The sequence below is a fragment of the Eucalyptus grandis genome, chromosome 1 (assembly GCF_016545825.1).
Source record: "Eucalyptus grandis isolate ANBG69807.140 chromosome 1, ASM1654582v1, whole genome shotgun sequence".
Taxonomy (NCBI): Eukaryota; Viridiplantae; Streptophyta; class Magnoliopsida; order Myrtales; family Myrtaceae; genus Eucalyptus; species Eucalyptus grandis.
This window is the reverse complement of record NC_052612.1, coordinates 8452673-8463182: the sequence shown is the minus strand read 5'-3', so window position 1 is coordinate 8463182 and position 10510 is coordinate 8452673. Positions and strand designations below refer to the sequence as shown.

General features: G+C 38.5%; 1 pseudogene; it reads left to right on the top strand.

Annotated features, from left to right (window-relative positions):
• The first annotated feature begins 2678 nt into the window (after positions 1 to 2678).
• LOC120295266 lies at positions 2679 to 6653 on the top strand (annotated as a pseudogene).
• The last annotated feature ends 3857 nt before the right edge of the window (positions 6654 to 10510 follow it).

The following is a 10510-nucleotide window of genomic DNA, read 5'->3' as shown; positions in this document are numbered from 1 at the left end:
CCTTGAGTAGGAACAACCGAACAAGAGAAGACTAAGTATTACTTTCTCTTTTAATTAAAGAGAAAGTATATATATATATAATAGAAAGATGTTAGTTGAAGAAAAAGTTATAACTTTCCTTTTAACTAACGCTCCCTCGACCTACGCAAGAAATGTCAATGTCCTTATGGGGGTCAATTATCATTTATTAGCCAACTTTGGAAGGACTTGTTTGTAGCAATAGTCTTATTCTATATCCCCACATAAGAAATGGTACAACCTAATATCCTTCTGTTTTTTTGCAATATCCTTGGTTTCAACTTTTGCTCTGATTTTATATTCCAAGATTGCTGGTACAAATCATTTATATTCTTGGTTTCAACTTTTTCAATATGTTTTTCTAGTCCAATATATTAGTTGAAGGTTCGTTGATTGATGGATGATCATTAACCAAATGAAGTGCATTGTGGTCCCTTTCCCCTCTATATGGACCGTCCTTATAGTTTGAGAGAAAAGAAAAAAACTTAGTGGGTCATTCAATTTCCACGCTACTTCTCGTTGCATTAATTATTTTTGAAATTTGCGAGATCAGTGGTAATTCAAAGCTGAGATATTGTCTGGTGAAGATCTTCCATAGGATTTTCTATGTTTACATTAGCTAGCCTACGTTCCCTTGATTAAACCAAACAAGAAAAGACTAAGTATTGCATTCCGACAGAAAAGACTTACTTTCTCTTTTAATTAAAGAGAAAGTATACATACATATATATATATATATATATATATATGTATATATAATATAATATAGAAAGATGTTAGTTGAAGAGAAAGTTATAACTTTCCTTTTAACTAACGCTCCTTCGACCTACGCAAGAAATGTCAATGTCCTTATGGGGGTCAATTATCATTTATTAGCCAACTTTGGAAGGACTTGTTTGTAGCAATAGTCTTATTCTATATCCCCACATAAGAAATGGTACAACCTAATATCCTTCTGTTTTTTTGCAATATCCTTGGTTTCAACTTTTGCTCTGATTTTATATTCCAAGATTGCTGGTACAAATCATTTATATTCTTGGTTTCAACTTTTTCAATATGTTTTTCTAGTCCAATATATTAGTTGAAGGTTCGTTGATTGATGGATGATCATAACCAAATGAAGTGCATCGTGGTCCCGTGTCCCCTCTATATGGATCGTCCTTATAGTTTGAGAGAAAAAAAAAAAAAAATGAGTGAGTCATTCAATTTCCGCGCTACTTCCCGTCGCGTTATTAATTTTTGAAATTTGCAAGATCAGTGGTGGTTCAAAGCGCTTTCCAAAGGAATATTCTTCGTACAACCATTGAAAATGTGCTTTCTTTTGACTCTTCTTGGATTAAAAAAACTGGCCTTGATAATTTTTCCTAGCCGTACAAGTCCAATAACTCCAAATTTCATATTATCTATTACCTCTGCCTAATTCTGGTCGGCTTGTGGCCTTAATCAAATTTAATTCCATTTGCATTGCTTTCGACCTGTTCATTCCTGCCTAATTTACCTACCTCAACTGACTACATGTTTATTTCAAATAAAACTTTCAATGGCACGAAATCGACATTCAATCTTTGACACTTGAGTTGGCATTTTAATTAGACCAACTGCAACTTCGTTTTGCAGGAGTTACAAGTACACTCCTGAAGTTTTAAAAATAACACTAGCACTTTATCATTCCAATTGTCCCCATACTTCTTCATGTACATGTTTTTTTTTTGGGTAAAGTCAGGTACATGCTTTTTTAATTCACATATGCTGTAAGGAACTCAGTAAGCAAATTAAAAAAAAAAAAAAAAAACGGTGATTATGTAAAATGGCTTCCCTTGAAATATTTACCATCCGCAATAGACTAGAGTCTATAACTTTTCTAAAACAACAAAGGTAAAAATGTTTAGTTTCGCTTTGAAAGTTTTAGAGTAACATTCATAGTACGGATCCAACATGAATAGCAATGACAATATGAAATGTGCACCCAAATCCATCTGCCATTACGTAGAACTTATTGACTAAATAATTTGACACTTGATGGATGTCCAGTATAATTTAGAGTTAATGACTTTTAACTAAAAAAATTTATGGTGTCAAGGAAATTCTAAATTATGTCCATTTTGATACGAATACCTTAAATTTTTTTTTTATCGTAAAAACCCTAAACTAGGCAATCAAGTTTGCAAAATTTAGGGCTTTTGAAGGTACTTTCCTCATATTCGACGAGCAAATCATTGTATAAATGGGCTCCGATTATTTGGACACCTAACCAAAAAATATTCAAATCATGATTTTAACTGTTAATATAGTTTTAGTATGAGTAAGAAGTTTCAGTGGCCAGTAGCGAACTTTTTGTGATTTAGGTGTATTTCCTTGACGGCTACTATACGATATTAAATCGAATTTGTATTTACGTACAACCGATGCACTAATATTTCCACACAACATTGTACGTGGCTGTCCACGCTGGCGGAATGACACGAAAGCAGCCATGTAGAATCTTCATCCAAGGTTGTCGGGAAATGATCACGAAGTCCAACTTTGTGTGTGAATTTGAGACTGCCAATTTGTCACTTTCTCGAGGCCTTTTGTCTAAACTACAACCCGTTGGGACTATAAAACGGTATCATCCAGCTCGTTTCTCATGACTCATGAGGTACAACAGCAGCTTGCTAGGCATGACAGAATTAACTGCAACCCACCCTCTCTCCCTCTTCCTCTTCCTCTGTCTTCTCTTCTTGCTACCATTTCAGCCCTCGGCGTCACCATTCAAAGAGGCACAAGCTCTTGTCAAATGGAAGAACTCTCTCTCCCCTCCTCCTTCTCCACCTTCTCTGAGTTCATGGTCACTCGCCGACATTACCCATCTCTGTCACTGGACTGGCGTTGCCTGCAACAATGGCGGTTCAATCACAGAGATCAGCCTCTCAGGCTCAAGCCTCAGCGGCACACTCGATGCACTTGACTTCGCTTCATTCCCGAACCTGACCTGCTTTAACGTGAGCCACAACAATCTTAAGGGGCTGATACCGTCCTCGATCAGCAATCTCTCCAAGCTCAGCTTCCTGGACCTGGGGAGCAATCTCTTTGAAGGTGGCATACCACCCGAGATAGGTCAATTGCAAGAGGTTCAGTACTTGAGCCTCTTTAACAACAGTCTCAACGGTACGATTCCCTACCAGATCAGCAATCTCGGGAAGGTGCGGCACTTGGATCTTCAATCAAACCACTTGAAATCTCCTGACTGGTCGAAATTCTCGGTCATGCCATCCGTGACTCACCTGAGCCTCTCTGAAAATAACCTCGACAGTAAATTTCCGGGCTTCGTGGCCAATTGCAAGACCCTGACATACCTCCGGTTGTCATCAAACAATTTGACAGGTGAAATTCCAGAGGCTGTGTATGCCAACCTGGTGAACCTTGAATACCTCAACCTCACTGAGAATTCGCTTCAGGGTCAGATTGCAAACTTATCGAAACTTTCCAAGCTGAAGGAGATCCACATTGGTAAGAATCGGTTCAGCGGTGCGATTCCTGAAGACATAGGATTGCTGTCTCGGCTTCAGACTGTAGAAATGCACAAAAATTCCTTTGAAGGGGCAATTCCTAGCTCCGTCGGTCAATTGAGGGAGCTTCAAAAGCTTGATTTGCACCAAAACCGCTTGAACTCTTCGATCCCTTCTGAGCTCGGTCTTTGTTCTAACCTCACCTTCTTAGCCCTTGCCGAGAATTCGATCTCTGGGGAGCTGCCTTTCTCTCTGTCCAATCTGGTCAGATTGTCAGAATTTGGAGCTTCGTCTAATCGCCTGTCAGGTGAGTTATTGCCTTACTTCTTCACAAATTGGACGGAACTCATCTCTTTGCAGCTCCAGTACAATTCTCTCTCGGGGCAAATTCCACCAGAAATCAAAAGCCTGACCAAGCTCAATTACCTCTATTTGTACAACAATTCACTCTCTGGCCCAATCCCTACCGGGATCGGGAGCTTGGAAAATTTGCTTGAGTTAGACCTCTCAAAGAACAATCTCTCCGGCCAAATCCCGTCAACATTGTGGAACCTCCACAACCTGCGGATCCTCCAGCTTTACTCCAACAATCTCACTGGGACTATTCTTCCGGAGGTCGGGAATCTCACATCAGTGACCACTCTCGACCTCCACACGAACCAGCTTTACGGAGAGGTCCCTGAGACCATCTCTCGCCTTGCTAATTTAGTGCGGATCTCTTTGTTCGGGAATAATTTCTCAGGAAGCATATCACGTGATTTCGGCAAGTACAGCCCTTCTCTGGGCTATGTTTATTTTTCGAACAACAACTTCACCGGAGAACTGCCTCCAGAGTTATGCAGTGGCCTTGCTCTTTATGAACTAATGGTCAATGGGAACAAGTTCACAGGGTCGCTGCCTGACTGCTTGAGGGACTGTTCGGGGCTAACAAGAGTCAGTCTGGGGCGCAATCAGTTCACTGCAAATATCACGAGTGCATTTGGAGTTTATCCGAATCTGACCACTAGAAACCTCAGCAACAACCGATTTATTGGAAGTCTCTCGGCGCAATGGGGAGAGTGTACGAATCTCATGGACTTGCAGATAGATGGCAACAAAATCTCAGGCCATATCCCTCCGGAGCTCGGGAAATTGTCTCGGTTGAGCGTCCTGACTTTGTACAACAATGATTTGACCGGAAGAATTCCCGACGAGATGGGTAACCCACGGGAGTTGTTCAAGCTGAACTTGAGCAACAACCATTTGGCGGGATACATTCCTATCTCACTAGGAAAATTATCGAAGCTCCAATTTCTTGATTTGTCGGACAACGCATTGGGTGGTAGCATACCGGATGAGTTAGCGAATTTTAAGAATCTATTGAGCTTGAACTTGAGCAACAACAATCTGTCGGGTAACATATCATCCAAGCTCGGGAAGTTGTCCACGCTACATATTCTCCTAGACCTCAGCCACAATTCCCTTAAAAAATCAATTCCTTCCAATTTAGATAAGCTTACTAAATTGAAAATCTCAATCTTTCGCATAATGATTTGTCGGGTACGATCCCTGTTGCTCTCACACGCATGAGTAGTTTAAGCTCCATAGACTTCTCGCACAACAAACTGACCGGTGTGATTCCTATTGGTGGGATCTTCCAACATGCTCCGGGAAGTGCTTTTATTGGAAATCTAGGCTTATGTGGAAACGCGATCGGATTATCTCCTTGTGGGACGAGCAGTAAATCAACCGACCATAGAAAAAAAGTTTTGGTTGGTGTGAGTGTTGGGGTTTTCTGCTTACTACTTCTGGCGATCCTAATTGCTGTGATTCTGCTACTTCAGCGGCAAAAAAAGTATCTTGATGAAGAGGAAGAGACCAAGCGCCTTAAAAAGCATGAGAAATATGAGCAGATCATATGGGAAAAGTTAGGGAAGTTCACATTCAGCGACATCGCCAAGGCCACCAATGATTTCAGCGAAGAATACTGCATCGGAAAAGGTGGGTTCGGGAATGTTTACAAGGCCGTATTGGCCAACGGCCAAACTGTCGCTATCAAAAAGCTCAACGCACTAGAATCTGGCAACATCCCGGCAGTCAACCACCAGAGTTTTGAGAACGAAATTCGCATGTTGACTGAGGTCCAGCACCGCAATGTGATCAAGCTTCACGGATTTTGTTCCATGAGGGGTTGCATTTACTTGGTCTATGAGTTTGTTGAGAGAGGCAATTTGACAAAGGTCTTGTATGGAGGAACAGGAGCAACAGAGCTGGACTGGGGTACAAGGGTTAATATTGTGCAAGGCTTGGCTCACGCAATTGCCTATTTGCATCACGATTGCTCGCCACCCATTGTGCATCGGGACATAACATTAAACAACATCTTGCTCAAGCCTGACTTCGAGCCTCGGCTCTCAGATTTCGGAACAGCAAGACTCTTGAATTCAGACTCGTCGAATTGGACTGCAGTGGCCGGATCTTATGGTTACATGGCTCCTGGTAAGCTTCATGATGAAATCTAACCAGACACTTTCACGTGCACATATCATCTCAAATTGACTAAATAGTTCTCATTAACGTCTCATATCTTGATTCATCGAGTAATTCTGACGAGACTTTCAAAAGAGCAAGTATAGATTTTGAAAAAGTGATTTGTCTTAAGATATCACAGAAATTTGGATCTTGGGTATAACTTGGCTTTATGATCGTAACATTGATTTATTCTTCATCTATGGAAAAACAGAGTTAGCAACAACGATGCGATTGACTTCCAAATGCGACGTGTATAGCTTCGGAGTAGTGGCGCTAGAGATTATGATGGGGAGGCATCCTGGGGATCTTCTCTCTTCCCTGTCTATGATGGGAACATCAACATTATCAGAGAACCCAAACTTGCTGCTGAAGGATATGCTCGACCCACGTCTTCGTCCTCCGACCAAACAACTAGCCAAGAAAGTGGTATTCATCATCATGGCGGCACTTGCGTGCACGCGGATGAGTCCCAATTCGCGACCCACCATGCGTTTCGTCACACGAGAACTATCCACACGCGCTCAAGCTTACTTGTCCGAGCCATTTGGATCAATAACCATCAGCAAAGCCATCGAGTCTGCAGAAGAGAAATTTTGAGGGATAGTGCAAATCAAATGGTACTTTCTTTTGTTTGACTTAGCTCGTAACGAATGAGAAAGGGTACTGACAAACAGGACAACTTAGAAAAGGTCTACTGTACTGGTACGTGGAAACTCTGGCCTCGAGAATTCATGTCAATTCATACTGCAAGACGAGGAAGAAATGTTACAGAGTTCATCATCATAGCTCGAAGATTGACGAGAAGCCTCTTCTTCGCAGGATCTCACCATGCGCCTCTACTTCTCAGGACCATCAACCAGTTCCTTCTCTCTGTCAGCTTCTTGTAAGGGAAAGGGGAAATTGGCACGCGACGGATAGGATTAAAGAGTACGCAAAACTCAGTATGCTGGACTTGTGATGTTTGCATCCCCTTCAAAACATGTTTACAGATTTTAAAGTATAAATATTCTAGTGAGCATAAATTACATCATCCCTTCGGATGATAAGATAGAATACTTTCTCATTTCGTTTACCTTTATGTTGGTACCGGATATGTCGAGCTACCTTTTTGATGTGCCGTGTAGCGATACTCGTGTACCCAAATTCTAGCCCTAATGCGACGTTTTGCGTAGTATGATTTATTGTCGGAGAACAAACTCGAATAGAAGTCTCTCTTTTTTTCTTTTTTTATGGGCGTCAAGTGGGTTGACAAAAATCCGCCCACTAACACCACTAACAAGAACTTTAACTTGTTATGATCCTGTCCTCTTCTCGAGTCCCGTAGAAAATTGCCACCTCTTTTGACTTGGTCAGCGAATCAAAAGGCTAGAAGAGTCGCATGATGTGAATTGGCCAACAGCTCCAGCTTGATCAGCTCACATTCATGTGTAGGATCTGGCTTTTTCTGCCTCAATTATGACGTCAGATTCTCCAGCAACAAAAATTATTAATACTTTTTCAATAACTTTCTCGAAATAAAATGCCCACTAAGGAGGAGGGTCGCCCGCGCTCCAAGGAAAAAAGGGATGTAGTACAACTATTTTCAATGCAATTAATCATTACCCGGCCAAATGCATATTGCTCCATTATAGATTTCATGATTTAATTAAAGTGAATTGGCTTTTGATGACCTAGACTTAAGCTACATTTGCTTCACGAAAATGTTGCTTTTCCGAAAAATATTTTTTAAGAAGTTATTTTCTAAAAAGTAATAATATTTTTCGGTGTTCGATGAAATCTAAACTAAACTAAAAATAGTTTCCATTATTCGGTGAAGAAAATCTTTTCATCTGTGCACTCCTTTCAATATTTTTTTCATTTTATTTTTCTAAAATCAATTTTTTTAACTTATTTTATTTTTTAAAATTGATTTGTTAATTATTTTTTATTTTTCTTCTTCTTCCACGACTGGTCACCAGCCACAGTGACAATCTATGGCCAATCACAAGTGAGGTTGAGCCTCGCCACAGGTCAATAAGGCTCCAACTTGCTAGATACTAGCAAGGTTGAAAATCGCCGACTTATAGCAAGGCTTGAGCTTACCTATGGTTAGTCGTCGGCCACTATTGTGACTGCCAACCAACTAAAGAAGAAAGAAAAAAAAAAAAAGGAAAATGAATTTTAAAATAATTCGAAATTCAAATTTAAAAATATATATATAATAAAAAACAAAAGGAATAGGTGTTTGGTTAAAAAAAGAATTATTTAGTTTAGAGGTGAAAGAAAGAGGATAGAAAATATTTTCCGCTTTCTACATAAAACATTTTCTCTACTTTTGAAGTTGTTTTTTTTTTTTTTTTTTTTTTGTTAATGGAAAATATGTTCCTCGACTAGTTTATTTTTCGTGAAACAAATTCCGGGAAATCTGAAAAACATTTTCTCGAAAATTATTTTAAATGAAACGAATGAAACTTTAATTGCTTCCAATTATATATAGAGAGGAGCGGCATCATTTCTACCTCCATTTTGACTTTTAAAAACTCCTTTTTTTAGTTATCTAGCCAAAATACCCTCCTCTCTCTCTTCAATTTATCATTTCTTTTCTTATTAGGCCAAGCATGTCCGTATTAATATCATCCCTCTCATCGGTTTTACAATAGAAATGCTCAATTACGATTTGGAAAATTTTTGTTGAGATTGGCTTTTGAATCCCAAGAAGTTTGAAAGAGAAAAGGTTTTTCGATAGTAATTCGATGAAATCATTTCGACCCCATGAATGGCCTGATAGAAAGTCTCGAAAGCTCAATAGTGCCATCGGAAGGAGCGTGATAAATCGAAAGATGCGTTGTAGGATGGGACATATGGAGAGGACAAAGGGGACCACCACGCACTTCATTCGACTAATGATCATCCATCAATCAATTCAATCGTCAATTAAGGGCATGTTTGTTTGCAACTTTTTTTTGTTCCTAGGAACAAAATTTCTGTTTTTTTTGTTCCTGAGAAAAAAAAAAACAGAAACGCATTTGTGTGCATTTTTGTTCCAAAACTATTTTTTTGTTCCTAGAAACACATCTGTAATGAGAACAAGAAACAAAAAAAAAAAAGTTGTTTCTTATTTCTAAAATAAAATTTTTTAACACTTCTCTTTTTTTCTTTTTTTTTTCTTCTTCTTTTTCTTTCTTTTCGTTGGCCGATCGCCGGCCTCGACCATGGCCGACGACGGGCCGTCGAGGTTGGCGACACCGTCAGGGCGGCGACCTCGCCGGGCGTCACGAGCCGGGCGGGCGAGACCGAGCGTCGCCGGATCCGGGAGAGCCTGAGCTCGCCCGGCCAAGCGACCGGCCAAAAGAAAAAAAAAGAAAAAAAAAAAAAAAAAGAAAAAAAAAGAAAGGAAAAAAAGAAAATTAAAATAAAAATATTAAAAAATTAAAAGAAACAAAAAAAGAATTGTTCCCTGGAACAAGTTTACCAAACGCGTGTTTACTGGTCAAAATTGTTCCCCGGAACATAAACACTTTTTTTTTTATTTCTATTCCCTAGAACAATTTTTGAACAGAAACTTTACCAAACGCCCCTAACAAATTCGATTAGAAAAGCAAATTGGAAAAGTTAGAAGCAAGACTATAATACAAAAAGGAGCAAATTCATTTTTGCACGATTAATTACCTACGGATATAAAATTAGATTGTTATTGCTGCCCATAAGTTTATTAAAGGACTTTGTTACAATAACAGTCTTTGGGCTACTATTAAAATAATAGTATATTATTAGCCACAAATTCTTAAAAGAGTGAATCCCACAATAATTTATATTATTTGTTATTTATTTTTTATTACCCAAAACAGAATATCATTCTTACATTAAATTGATGACAATCACATAAGCACTTCTCTTTATTTAAAAACGAATCCTCACCTTAAAAGTGGTCAGTGAAGATCACCACCATAATCAAGCCTCAAACCGACATTGATGTTTCATAGAGATGTAATTATAAAAAGAGAAAGCTAGTTATTGTTCAAAGGATTAATATCAAGAAAAATCTTAAACTGATACACCTATAGAAAATTTACCTCAAACTATTACACATTTGATAAATTTACCTAAAACTAGTACAATTATCATAAATTTACCCTCTATTAATTTCTATTAAATGTTACAATCAAATTGCTAAGTTAAATTATACGTGACAGTTGATTGGTATACTAGTTTAAGATTTTACTCTTTATTTGTCACAATTGTACTAGTTTTGTGATTTTTTATTGTACTAATCCAATTTAATAAATGGTATATTTGTCATAAATGTATCAATTTGGGATTTTTGCAGTCAAAAAAATTAGTTTAAGGTAAATTTACCACAAGTGTACCAATTAAGGCTTTTTTGTGGTCATTTTGTGTAAATTTATCATAAGTGTACCGGTTTAGAGATTTTGATGATAAAAAAAAAAATTAATTTTTGGCAACTATATCACAGTTATATTAATTCTAAGTTTTTTGTGGTTTTAACCCTTGTT